Below are 14,876 nucleotides of genomic sequence, written 5' to 3'. Positions count from 1 at the left end.
CACTCCCCACCTGGAATTTGCCAAAAGGCATCTGAAGGACTCTCAAACCATAAGAAACAAAATTCTCTGGTCTGATGAGATTAAAATTGAACTCTTTGGAGTAAATGCCTGGCGTTATGTTTGGAGAAAACCAGGCACTGCTCATCACCAGACTAATACCATCCCTACAGAGAAGCATGGTGGTGGCAGCATCATGCTGTTGGGATGTTTTTCAGCAGCAGGAACTGGAAGACTAGTCAGGATAGAGGGAAAGATGAATGCAGCAATGTACAGAGACATCCTGAATGAAAACCTGGTTCAGAGTGCTCTTGACCTCAGACTGGGGTGACGGTTCATCTTCCAGCAGGACAATGACCCAAAGTACACCGCCAAAATATCAATGGAGTGGCTTCACAACAACTCGGTAAATGTCCTTGAGTGGCCCAGTCAGAGCCCAGACCTAAATTCTATTGAACATCTCTGGAGAGATCTGAAAATGGCTGTACATCGTCGCTTCCCATCCAGTCTGATAGAGCTTGAGAAGTACTGCAGGTTTGCAGGTGTGCCAAGCTTGTGGCATCATATTTAAAAAGATCTGAGGCTGTAATTGCTGCCAAAGGTGCATCAACAAAGTATTGAGCAAAGGCTGTGGATACTTATGTACATGTGATTTTTCAGGTTTTTATTTTTAATAAATTTGCAACAATTTCAAAAAATCTTTTTTTCACATTATCATTATGGGGTATTGTGTGTAGAATTTTGAAGAATAAATAAATTTAATCCATTTTGAAATAAGATTGTAACATTAAAATATGTGGAAAAAGTAAAGCGGTATCAATACTTTCCGGATGCACTGTATGTATGTATGAATCCCGCAATCGCGCTTGGATCTGCGCCAAATCAATCGGTCTGAGACTGCCTGAATGAGGTAGTCTTGGCTCGATTGAAATGAACTCTGGAGTGGATCGACTGTAGTGCGAAAGCAAAATGATCCAACGAACTAACAAACCAGGTTATATCACAGTGTATTATGTCTACATAATAGCCACACTCTAAAACCCTGCTGTCAACTTTATCAAATGAAAGGAGTGTAGTTAACTTAAAAATTTACTGAAAGTTAATTCTACTCATTTGAAAAGAGTTTTGAACTCTGTGTTGAAGGTAATGAGTTAATTAAATACATCATTACTTCAACTTAAATGGAGTAAGTTCACAGTACACACATAGATTAGTTTTTTAACTCAAATGATTTGTAGCAATCGGTTTCCTCAAATGGTTTGAGTTGCCCTAACTTATTGGGTTTTGCAGTACTCCGTTGGTTTGAGTTTTCTTCATTTATTGGGTTTTAATGTGCTCAAATTGCTTTGTTTACTCAAATGGATTAAGTAAATGTGCATTTCATGTCGAATGCATGAAAGCATGATGAAATATTCACGAGTGAATCAGTTTGGATAATTTTTTTAATAGATTAATTCAAAAGACAGATTTTTACAAAACTTAACAACTAAAATGAGGCTCTGTATGAGAAGGTCTGATGTATATTTGGTGTGGGTGTCAAAATAAAAGTGCTCATTTTCGCTAAAAAATATTTTAAATTTATTTTATAAATGTATTATTATAAATATATATATATTATATAATTTTTTTTTCCAAATTTAGTTACATCAATTGGAATTTTTTAAATGTAAAGAAAAGTTATGCTGAATAAAAAGTCTATGTTTACATAATCAGGCTAGTAGAAAAAAATCCTTAGCGTTGAACCCTTCACTTAATAAACAACACACTGCTTGCATCACTGGCTGGCACAAGGAAATCCTTCAGTTAGACATTTATGGGGACACAGCACCAGCATGTGGTCATATGTATGTATGCACTGCATGCATTCGTATTAGTGTTATTATTATTAAAATGTTTTTGGAAAAAAAGTCTCTTTTGTCTATTAACAGTAGATGCTTGTGTGTAAAATTTACATTGGTGTGACAAATATGAATAAAAATGTACATCGAGTAAATAAAACAGATTTACTCATCATTTAGTCAGTATTCGCAATATTTTTTTTTTTACTCAATGCCCGAGATAATAATTTGTAGCATGATGAATAAAATAAAAATGTTATAATATTATCATGTAATCCGATGCACACAAAAGCACAAAATATCTGCTTGTAAGCATTTCAAATGATAAGTTTTGCCTTTGGTTTTCTGCCCAATTTAAAACTGTAGTTAAATGTTTGAAAAACAAAAATAAAAAGGCTTAAATATATGTTGTCAATTGTTGTTTTAATAAAATAAAATAAATACTTACATGCATACATAATCAAAATGTTAGTTTAAAGCTCTAATGATAAATACATTAACGTCATAAAGGACCACAAAATCTCACATTCTTTTTGTAGTACTTTATATCTGCCACTAGAAGGCAGAAATGGCCCTTGAAATCAGTTTTCAAGATTCCAAAAAAATATTTCTGCCTTAGGAAGAAGCATGCCACAAAATGTTTCACAGTTTATTCAAATTGATTGTGAATGTGTTTGTATTGTTTAGAAGATGTGTTAATGGCCTGTAAAATCTCCCCAGAAATATGTTACACACAAATTGAAGACTTGATATTGTGTTTAGGCTACTTTGAATGTCTTTCTATTAAATCTGATGTCACAGTTTCTGAATCAGATGCCTAAAAAAAATACAAATTTATTATTATTATTATTATTTACAAATGATAGAACAAACAGTATACATTACAAAAAGCTGCTAATAAATTAGCAAACAGTTTAGCCTATTAAAAGTAATAGCTATTATAAAGAAATAGTCAAGTTATCAAATTTCAATCTATTCCTCACTTTATAACTTAAACATTCTGATTAAAGAGCAACAAATGAATCTCTTATTTAGATTTTTCATTTGATTACATTAAATAACATCTATAATGAAAGCATTCAATGGGCTATATGCACAGCTTGTGTTTTTCAGCCAACGATGAACTTCTGATGAAATTTTTTTGTGACTATTTTCAATTTCATAAGGTTTCTTTTACAGCATCGACGGTATGTGTTTTAATATGTTCCGTTACATAGACTTACGCATCCATTGGTTGTTAAAGCATAAAAAAAGACGAAAGAATGTTTAAATTTAGGCGTCATCAATAGCGGCAGGTTAGCGCAAACATTCCATTGAAAATACTGGAGTAAAATAATTTCCATATTTTAAAGACAGAAAAATATAGTTTAATGCAGTGCTTCTTGTTTGGTCTGATACTTTATATCATATCTTAGCCAGACAACGAAGACCGCTGTTTTTTAAAGAAATCAGACCTTAAATTCAGCGATTTTTTTGTATGGGATGACAATTAACCGGAAGCCATGGGGCTTGCTGACTGAATTTAAAAGTCTGTGTGCATATACCCCATTGCTTTCCTAACTTGTTATGCTCATTTAAGACATTTAAAAGAAAACCCACCAAGATCAACATCTTTAGATGTTAATTATTAATTATATCTATGTCTGTTCAAACACGCACCCAAAACCCAGACTTTCGTTCCGCTTTAAATGGTGTGCACAGAATCTGTTTGGGAAACAGCATCTATTTACAGTAGCAATATGGAGCGCGTCTGACAGTCACTCACCGCTACATGACTGTTTTGAGGATTGCATGAGGGGCAATGGCGCCTGTAATGGAAGGGAAGGGAATCCCGCCATTTTTATATTTACTTCAAAGTGTTTTCATGCCTAAATAAATCAAAAGCACAGAACAGATTAAGATTTAAGAGCAAGGGGCGCCCCCTGGTGGTTTTGCGGTATGGTTTGCGTATAGGGAAGATCGCCATAAAAAGATTAAAAATACAGTAGAAATACGGGAAAACATCTTTACGGGATGATAGCGAGATTGAACTGTAAAATATGGGAGAATGCCGGGAAAAACGGATTGGAATAGTAACGTTTATATTCATACCTAAGTACAGATTCTATAAATAGTTCAAATATTAACATCTGGCAGTCTTGATTGTGTAAAAGATTCACTTCAATGTGTGATTTGAGCAGTGTTGGGTAAAACACGTTATATATTAGCATTTTAAGCTTAATTTTACTAAAAAAATTTAAAATAAATTAAAACACAAAATAACATATTACTATCTATCTATCTATCTATCTATCTATCTATCTATCTATCTATCTATCTATCTATCTATCTATCTATCTATCTATCTATCTATCTATCTATCTATCTATCTATCTGTCTATCTATCTATTTAAATTTATTGACTTATTATTAAAAGCGGCTTTATATTTTTCCCAACACTGAATTTGACTGAACACACAGCTACTAAGGCTTCTCATTTCAAAAGTAATAGAGGCTTGAAATAATATTGTACACATTACAACTTAACAAGCAGATTAAAGAAACTTTATTTTCAGTAAATAAATAAATTTCCGTCCTACTTTAAATAAGAAAAAAAAAAACAGTTTTTGGTCCAAACAATATTTTCCTCCAACATTTTGCATTTTCTCAGACTTCAGATCACTGCACTCAAAAACAGGCAAAGTAATGCACAGTGCGGCTAAATGCGTGGCAAGATTAATGACTCCATCAATGTCCAGACAAGCGTGGACGTGGGAGGTTTTTGCACACTGTTTGGGCTACAGTGGTCCTCAGAGTCAGGCCCGGTCTAAAGGTTTCTTTTGGCCGGAGGCGAACTGAAAACTCCCACTTCACTCTCTGCCGTAAAGGTAACAGAGAATAATGGGTGGGTGGTTGACAGATGACCTACATTAGATGGCAGAGAGGAGAAGGAGAGAGAAAATGAAAGCCAGAAAGTGTTCGCTAAAGGACTTTAACAAAGCTTTTTGGTACACAGCTGCATTCATCAGCTGTTAATGAACAGTGAGAGAGAGACAGGAATGCAAATTCAGAGAGCGCAATGCATCCTCCGTTCATTTAGATAAATGAATAACACAGGCCTGGAGGCCATCTCTTAGTCACCCTCGCAGTCAAGAGCTCTCCAGCGCTGTTGACATGGAAGCTTGTCATTAAAGTGATATCAGAACCCACCATGGGTCAGTGGTCTCTCTGTGCTGAGAGGCACCTTGCTGCCGTCTGATTTTGCACATGGGATGAGCCCGTCCACTTCCACAGGAGTTATTTTTATATTCTGTGATTACAGAATAGGCTTTGAACAGAATGTTTTGGGTTAATAAGAGGAGATTTGAGGATTGGAGTCAGTATGTCCATTGAGATACTGTTGTTTATTAATGGTTTACATTTGTTCATATTTATTTAGTTAAAGCTTTAATAATTTGGTGGTTCGTAGTGTATGTATGTGAATGAGAGTGTATGGGTGTTTCCCAGTGATCGGTTGCAGGGCATCCGCTGCGTTAAACATATGCTGGATAAGTGGATGGGACTAAGCCGAAAAGAAAATTAATGAATACATATACTATAAAAATTATTAGCAGAAATGATATCTAGGTGTGTTTTTTTTTATTCTCTTTTTGTTTGATATTTGAAAAAGCAGAAATTAAGTTTTTTTTTTATTTATTGCGTTTGTTCTGAAAAATATGATAATAACATAAATCAGTATATAACCCTGAAATCAGTAGGTTTAGATTAAAACCTGTTTAATATAAATATAAAAGCACTTCTTAATTAAATTCATTTTCTTGAATTTAATTTTAAAAATATTATTAAACATACTTTTTATTTTTTGGTATTAGTTACAACTACTTATTTAAAATGTTACAATAATGTTTTAAATATTTTTATATTTAATATTTTTATTGTTATTTTTAATAGGATATTTGGAGTTCTACTGTGGTCATTCAAAGTCTAAGAAAAGTATAAAAACGTTGTAGACTACTAGCATAAATTACATTTGCTACTTGATCAAACTACTTATTTAAAATGAGTTGAAACAACACAATTCTTAAGTGTTTTTTGGGACAACTTAATGTTAAGTTTTATGTTCAATCCACATACATTTTTAAAAACAATTAAATTGTAAATTGATTTGTGTTGGGAAAACTTGAAGGAATTGTGTGGAACCCAGCATTTTTACAAAACATACGCATGAAAAGAAATTGTTTATATACAGTAGAGGTCAGAATTATTAGTCCCCCTTTGAATTTTTTCTTTTTTAAATATTTCCCAAATTATATTTAACAGAGCAAGGACATTTTCACAGTATGTCTGATAATAATTTTTCTTCTGTTTTATTTCGGCTAGAATAAAAGCAGTTTTTAATTTTTAAAAAGCCATTTTAAGGTCAAAATTATTAGTCTCTTTAAGATATTTTTTTTTTGATAGTCTACAGAACAAACCATCATTATACAATAACTTGCCTAATTACCCTAACCTGCCTAGTTAACCTAATTAATCTAGTTAAGTCTTTAAATGTCACTTTAGGCTGTACAGTGTCTTGAAAAATATCTAGTAAAATAGTATTTACTGTCATCATGGCAAAGATAAAATAAATCAGTTATTAGAAATGAGTTATTAAAACTATTATGTTTAGAAATATGTTGAAAAAATCTTCCCTCCGTTATACATATACAGTTGAAGTCAGAATTATTAGCCCCTCTGAATTATTAGCCACCCTGTTTATTTTTTTCCCCAATTTCTGTTTAACAAAGAGATTTTTTTCAACACATTTCTAAACATGTTAGTTTTAATAACTCATTTCTAATAACTGATTTATTTTATCTTTGCCATGATGACAGTAAATAATATTTGACTAGATATTTTTTCAAGACACTTTTATACAGCCTAAAGTGACATTTAAAGGCTTAACTAGGTTAATTAGGTTAACTAGGCAGGTTAGGGTAATTAGGCAAGTTATTGTATAACGATGGTTTGTTCTGTAGACTATCGAAAAAATATATAGCTTAAAGGGGCTAATAATTTTGACCTTAAAATGGTTTTAAAAAAATTTTAAACTACTTTCATTCTAGCCAAAATAAAACAAATAAGACTTTCTCCAGAAAAAAAAAGTTTCAGACATACTGTGAAAATTTCCTTGCTCTGTTAAACATCAGTTTAAAAATGGAAAAAAAAAAATAATGGGGGGTTAATAATTCTGACTTCAACTATATATATATATATATATATATATATATATATATATATATATATATATATATATATATATATATATATATTGGGGATGCTTAAAATAATCCATAAACTGTTAACCAAAAGGGTGCATTTTTACCCGATAAATGGGATCAGTTAAATGGCAAAAAATATTATTTTATATATTTTTTTTTCATTTGGCTGCATAAGGGGCTGATCACAGCGAACACGCTTTTTGCATTGAGAGGCGCATCTTTTGAATGGTTTACTAACGGCTTCGAGTGTTTTGCGCGCTCCTAATGCGCCCTGTGTGCCTCGTGTTTTTGCCGTTGTACACTATTTTCTCGCAGTTGAAATAAGTCAACCCTGAGCGAAAAAAGTGTGTTAAGACAGTCGCGTCTTTTTCATTCTTAATCAAACGAAAGCAGAGGTGGGGTTTCCATTGATATGACAGTAGTGTTTGTGTTGTCAAGATGACTACAGAGACTTTTAAAGATGAAGGAGAGACTAGTTGTTATCCAGAGCTGTATTACTTTAGAAATCTTAAATATCACAATATTATTAAATATTACAATTATAACATCGACAGCAACACTCGTGCACATTCGCAGCTCATTCAGTCGTTGCCTAGGGACATAAAAAAGAGCACCACGTTCAGGGTGAACGGCCCCTAAATGTGCAACACATACAGTTGAAGTCAGAATTATTAGCCCCCATGAAAGGTAAGCCCTCCTGTTTATTTTTTCCCCCAATTTCTGTTGAACGGAGAGAAGATTTTTTTCAACACATTTCTAAAAATAATAGTTTTATTAACTCATTTCTAATAACTGATTTATTTGACAGTAAATAATATTTGATAAGATATATTTAAGACATTTCTATACAGCTTAAAGTGACATTTAAAGGCTTAACTAGGTTAATTAGGTTAACTGGGCAGGATAGGGTAATTAGGCAAGTTATTGTATAATGATGGTTTGTTCTGTAGAATAGCATAAAGGCACTAATAATTTTGACCTTAAAATTGTTTTAAAAAATTTTTAAACTGTTTTTATTCTAGCCGAAATAAAACAAATAAGACTTTCTTCTGAACAATAAATATTATCAGACATACTGTGTAATAATTCTGACTTCAACTGTATTTGTTAACTCGTAGGATGGTGACACATGCTATCACTCGTGCCTACAAAGTATTTTGTCAAAGATTTTTATAAGGAAAGTAAAATAATTATAATTATGAAAAAAGTAAAAATAATGTTGCATCGGAAATCAACTGAATTCTAATGAAGAGGGGAAAAAATAAAGCTGTCTTACTTTGATCATGTTAATGGCATAACCTAAAACTGATTGGGCTATCTTTAATTTTAAGTAGCCAAACAGTATTAAATTGAAAGCAATTATTGTCCACCTTTCTTACATTTCAAACAGTCTTAGTCTGTTTTTTTTCCCCCAAAATAATTTTAATCATGATGGTTTCCATGCTCTTCATCATTAACTCAATCTAAGTTTATGATGAAGTCATATGAATCATGCGAAGCTAACCTCACTTAGATCTAACAAGGCGTTTTGCATCCGCTGCTGGAAATCATTGATTCTCCATGTCTCTTCCTCACCAAGAGCAATTAGTTCCAGATCGTTTTCTGATTGCCGGCCGTTTGATTTATCGAAGTGTCATCCGCGTGTTGGCTAACTGTCTTCCTGCAGCCCTCCCCGCCAATACACCCTGATTGGGTCTAGTGCTAACTACCCGCTACCTACCCAATCACAATCACCATGGAAACAGCAGGTGCATGAGGAAAGCTGCTCGTAACCTGGGTGTTTTGCACAAACGTATCCTGATTGCTTTCTTATTGTTCTTCCTCTTCTTTTTTTTAATCCCGACCCAAACATGAAACATACAAATTGGGAATTCTATAAATTATTACACACTTCCCCTGCCCTGTAAATTAGAATTCAAGGTGAATAAACTGAAGGAATTAAATATTCATATCCTGATTAGCTATTCTCCTCATTCAGAATGAGGACATGCATTAAATATGCAGCAAATGTCTTGGAAAAGAGATGAATCAAAATGAAAGATTGCTTCAAACTTACGAGCATGGCTTCTTTCAAATTCATATTTGATTGCTGATGCATAAGGTAATAATAAAATGTGATTTTCTTTTTTTTCCCGTCTCAATTTTTCTTTCTTTCTGTGCTATTAAACTCAATTATTGGGTCACGTTAAAAGGAAATTGTATTCATTTGGGTTTACAAAAATTTCAGTCTACCTACTGAGCTCGATGTGATCAAATTGTTCTCACGGATGTGGAGTAATAAAGCAGCCTGGCCTCTTATTTTTCTCTTTGCTGTGTGTCTAAAGCTTTGCCGCATTTTTAGCTATTTTTTAAAGCTCTAACCAACCATTAAAACAGCAGTTCAATTCAGTCCATTTGCATTACACAATTTTCCCATCACTTCCTGCCACTGGGTTAAAAGTGCTTGATGAAAAAGAGAAATCCTGTGGAAATAGACCAGTTTGTGGGCATTGAAAGTGTATTTGGCTTAATCGAAAGCGTTTTCTGCTAATAATTCCAGTGACATTCAGGAACATACTATAAGATCAACAGCACCTGGTAGCTGAACTGTATCTTTCTGTCTTGCCATGACAGCTTCGTTTATGCACATATGAGAAGTCATTTTAATATTTATTCTATAACCTGTACTAATATCCATTAGGTACTTTCTATTGTTAGTTACTACTGCTTATTCTTACTACTGCATATTCTTGCTTGCTTAGGTTTTTAAAAGATGCTTATTCATTAGACGATATTACTTATTTCTATAGTGTCTAGTAGTCATTCTACTGTTACTAGTAACACATTTCAAAATGTTTGCTATTGTTTTCTAGTGGGATTTATCATTTAGATATCAAGTATTCTGTTCTGAATGCATGTATTGCATTTGTGACTGGAACATATACAGTTTAAGTCAGAATTATTAGCCCCCCTGAATTATTAGCCCCCTGTTTAGATTTTTCCACATTTTCTGTATAACAGAGAGAATTTTTTTTAACATTTCTAAACATAATAGTTTTAATAACTCATTTTTTAATAACTGATTTATTTTATCTTTGCCTTGATGACAGTAAATAATATTTTACTACATATTTTTCAAGGCACCTCTATACAGCTTAAGGTGGCACTTAAAGGCTTAACTAGGTTAATTAGGTTAACTAGGCAGGTTAAGGTTCTGTAGCCTATCAAAAAAATAAAAATTGCCAAAAAGGGTAAAAAATATTTTGTCCTTAACATGTTTTTAAAAAAATAAAAACTGCTTTTATTCTAATCAAAAGAAAACAAATAAGACTTTCTTCAGAAGAAAAAATATTATCAGACACACTGTAAAAATTTCCTAGCTCTGTTAAACATCATTTGGGAAATATTTAAAAATGATATTCTAATAATTCTGACTTCAACTGTATATGGTATTCCAGTAGTCATTCATTGGGTACAAGAACTTATTTTTTGAATACTAGTAAGAGTTAAAGATACTAGTACCTAAGTACTAGTCCTACAGTATAAGTTACAACTACTTGTTTAAAATGTTACAATTATTTATTTGTTTTTTTATTATTTAATATTTTTATTTATTTTTATTCATGTTTGATGTTTTTTTTTTTTCTAATAGGATTTTTAAGTGAACTGTGGCCATTCAATGCATAAGACAAGTCGCACCTCCATAAGACAAGTCGCACCTCCATTGGAAATAACAAACTTACAAGCAGAAAAGATAAGACATGTGAATGGCCACCATCATTTGCGATCTCCAGGAGCTGATTTTCTTCTTACACAGACATGCTGCATTCACCTGATTTGACAAATGTGTCGCGGATCCATTCCTTCCATTCCAGTTTGTTGGTCTGTCACCAGGTCTTTTCCCCTTCGCAATGAAACCTTTTCAAAGACATCTGTTTATTACCCATTTTTTCTAGCTTGTGGGTTAAATTCTCAAGTCAAATTACTCAAGTGACTGAGATATAATCGAGAGAATACAGTCTAAAATAAAATGATAAAAATTATTTCAATATAAAATATTCAAATATTTTAAAATAAAAGATTTTTCAAAATATAAGATTGTTTAGATTCTGATAATAAATAAAAAAGAAATAACTGATTTCTTGTGTGGCCCGGTACCAATCGATCCACGGACTGGTACGGGTCCATGGCCCCGGGGTAGGGAACCACTGCTGTAACGGACAGTTATTCAGCAGTATGATGGATGGCTATATAATAGTCTATTGTGAAATGCAATTATTTTAGGCTATATCTAACCACAATATTCACTCTTATTCACAGCACTGAAATCTGGACTTTACTAGAGCTTCTATGTTAAGGCGCTTTGACACAATCTACATTGTGAAAGCGCTATAAAAATAAATATGAATTGAATTGAATATTTGGTAAGTCATCTGTTATTTACTCCAGACCTAATATATTTGACTGCAATGTTAAGTTTTACAGCTTAATAAGTATTAAGTATTAATTAAACAATTGTTTCTTTGAACTGTTGAATCATTTCAAGAATCATAAATAGTTTTGGATCTATGTATTTTTTGAGATAACGGCAGAAAAAAAATAGCTGTTTTAGTCAGACAATTTTGCGACAGGTAGGATACAGCAAACAGCACTAGCTCTTTGTTTCTATGGTCTCCACAAACAGTGACTGAATGTCGCACAACTCTGACAGAAAGTCAATGGACATCAAGCCTGCACTGTGATTGGTTATAAAAGCCACTCTTGATCGAAGAAGAGGTTGTTACACTTTCTCCAATGATAGAGCCTCAGACTCTTCCATCTACTAAATTCAGACCATTTCTGACAGATCTTATAGACAGCCATTTGACACGCCACAGATCTAGAGTCTGAAAACAACACCTTCCATCCTCTTGTCGCGTCCCGCGGTGTTAAATTGGCCTCTGCTGAGGTTTTAACCTTTGATTCTACATGCAGGAAAAATGACACACTGGTTTCAACTAAACATGGCTGAACTTTACACCAGTAACTGCTGAAAAGCAGTGAGGGTAAAAAAATGCTATAAACAATACACTGAGATCTTTGGTAATTCTGAGTGCTGTAAATACTGCATTATAAGACAGGCAAAAAAAAGTCCTATGAAGCCTGTGCAAATTAACAAAGCATACAGTATAATATATCATAGATGTAGACAGCACAATCTATCTACTTCTACGATTCCTCTCCAGGATTTCCATTTCTAAAAGAGCATCTCCTGAATACATGACCCAAATGTTTTCATCAGATGTGTGCAATGCAACAAAGTTACAGTAGCTCTATCATGTCTACATACATTTTACATCACAGTAAACTCTCCTTGATGCTGTTTTTATTGATTTTGTTAGTGTTTTATTCTACTTAATTAATAGTCAGTTGAATATTATATAACAAGGTCATGTTTTCATCCTTTCTCTGTTTTTTTTTTTTTTCTTGAGAATAATAATAATCACAATCAACATCTGCTTATTGGTGTGTCAGCAAACAAGAAATAAAAAGAAAAATATGTTTAATGTATTTGTTGCCATTATTTTAGTATGAATGATAGGTCTTTAGATGTTTTTTTTTTTTTTGCAGCTTGATTATGGAGTGAAATAAATAACACAGTGTGCTTAAATGTCTGAAATATTGTTTGTGTAAAGTCAGTGAGACTCAATCTGAAGCTCTAAACTCATTTATATTCCAAATACAATACGAAAGAATAGTCAGTAAACACAGAACATCCCCTTTTAGTATTTAACAACCCCATTATTTTTTTTTTTTTTTTGCAGAACCAGGTCATTGTCTTGGAACATTTTTATTTTTCTGCAACCAAGACATTTATTTAAAGAGCCCCTATTATGAATTTTTGAAAATGACATTCCATACAGTCTGTAACAGAGCACTAATGGCATGTTTCCACTTGCTGGATACAGTACGGTATGGTACGGGTCCCCTTTATCAGCCTTGCGTCTCCACTGCCTAATGGGTACCAAGGGTACCCTTTTGGAGGGCGTGGTGTACAACAAAAAGTTTCAGTCGACGTCATTACCGCTCAAGAAAATCTCGCTCAAAGTAAAGCAGTACGGGTCGTTCCCATATCATATGAGAAGCACTTGTCACAAAACAGATGATTTATACACATAAATACTTGTGTATAAATGTTTATCACTAACCTTTCTATGAACATGATTTGATTATAACTGCAGATCAATGACAGTGCAAAGTAGCCTGCTGTAACATCTGTAATTATATAAAGTAAATTACTAAATGCAACATATATAAACACATACAGCCCCTTACAGTCTCCGGTATGTTACCAATTACAGAAAAACCACACACAACATACATTTAGTCCTCATTTGGGTTCAAAAACAACATATAGCCCAGTCAGAGCAACCCTCTCATCTGTGTCTGTTATCTTCACCAGCACATTTAACCTCTTGTTAGAAAGTAATTCCGTCATTCCGTGTTAATAATAATCCAAAAGGCGATGATAATAATTAACATGGCGGTTTGTTCATGTTTTAAGATGCTGAAAGAATCATTCGCTCCTTTGTTTTGTTGGGGTTCTCTCTTGTTTTTTTGTGCTTCACTCTCGCATTTGTCCCTTTCTGAAAGGATTGGATGTCAGAAGCACTTCAATAATCATGTGCACATTATTATAAGTATTATATATTATTTATTTCAAATATACGAGCGATCGCGAGACCTCTGGAGAAAGTGAAACCGCTCGCACTTTTAGTCGGCCTCATAAAACAAAAACAGGACACGCAGATTTTGTTCTTCTTGGCTTTGTGGCTGTTCATCAAGACAACGACAAGGTTTGTTTGAGCTTGGGTAAATCATGGCTCGTTATTATATGCATATAGTATTATGATGTAATGTCTCGGCTGTGTTTTTAAAAATGGTGGTTTCTTTCTTTATTTTTTATTCTCCTGCTTGTGTATGCACAAGTGACAATTCTCTGTAAACCAATAGCGTTCAGTGGCATGTCTAGCTCCGTCTTTTGGTACCCTTTTGCCATGCTAGGTACCCTTAGCAAAGGGTGGCCAAAAAGTGGTACGGTACGGTTTGCTTTTAGGTACCTTTTAATAGTGAAAACAGCCATAAAAGCGTACCAAACCGAACCATACCATACCACTCAGTGAAAACAGGCCATAAGTGATTGAAAACATCCAACTGAGGTTTAAATCTGAAAATGCACTGTGTTTAAAACTATTGATTCTTTAACAAAACAGTCAACTCAGAGTCGAATAAATGAATCATTTTGGGTTCAGATCTTTTGCCTGAACGCATCACGTCGACACGGTATATCACCAAATATGTAGTTCCAGATCTGGTAAAAGGTGAACACGCCTTTCCCTTTAGACTCTAGGGGAGTGCGGTGTATCACGGGACTGATCATGACACGAAGATGACGATCACTGACAGGTAGAGATTTGGCTGTGGGGAATAAAAGGTTAAAGTTAATTTACACAACAACACCACAGTATAGCCAACCTGGTGCTGTGTTTGTTCCTGACATTTTTCTGATTTTTGATACAATAACCTACGCTGCAATGCGGGATTTGCCATTTGCTATTAGACTACTATGTATGGGACTTTGTCAGACTTTGACAGGGACTTTGCCAGTTACTGTTACAGTTCATCTGGACCAGTTGCTTCTTCCTCCGAATCATAACATGTACGTGTGATTTAAAATTGTTGTCTCATTTTCTTTAGTTTTTTAAAATATGTGTTTAATTGTGTGTTGTAACTTGTAATCACCCCGTGCGGCTTGTAATCACTGATCTATAGATCAGAGGTT

The sequence above is a fragment of the Danio aesculapii genome, chromosome 22 (genome assembly GCF_903798145.1).
Source record: "Danio aesculapii chromosome 22, fDanAes4.1, whole genome shotgun sequence".
Classification (NCBI taxonomy): domain Eukaryota; kingdom Metazoa; phylum Chordata; class Actinopteri; order Cypriniformes; family Danionidae; genus Danio; species Danio aesculapii.
This window is presented reverse-complemented; position numbering follows the sequence as displayed.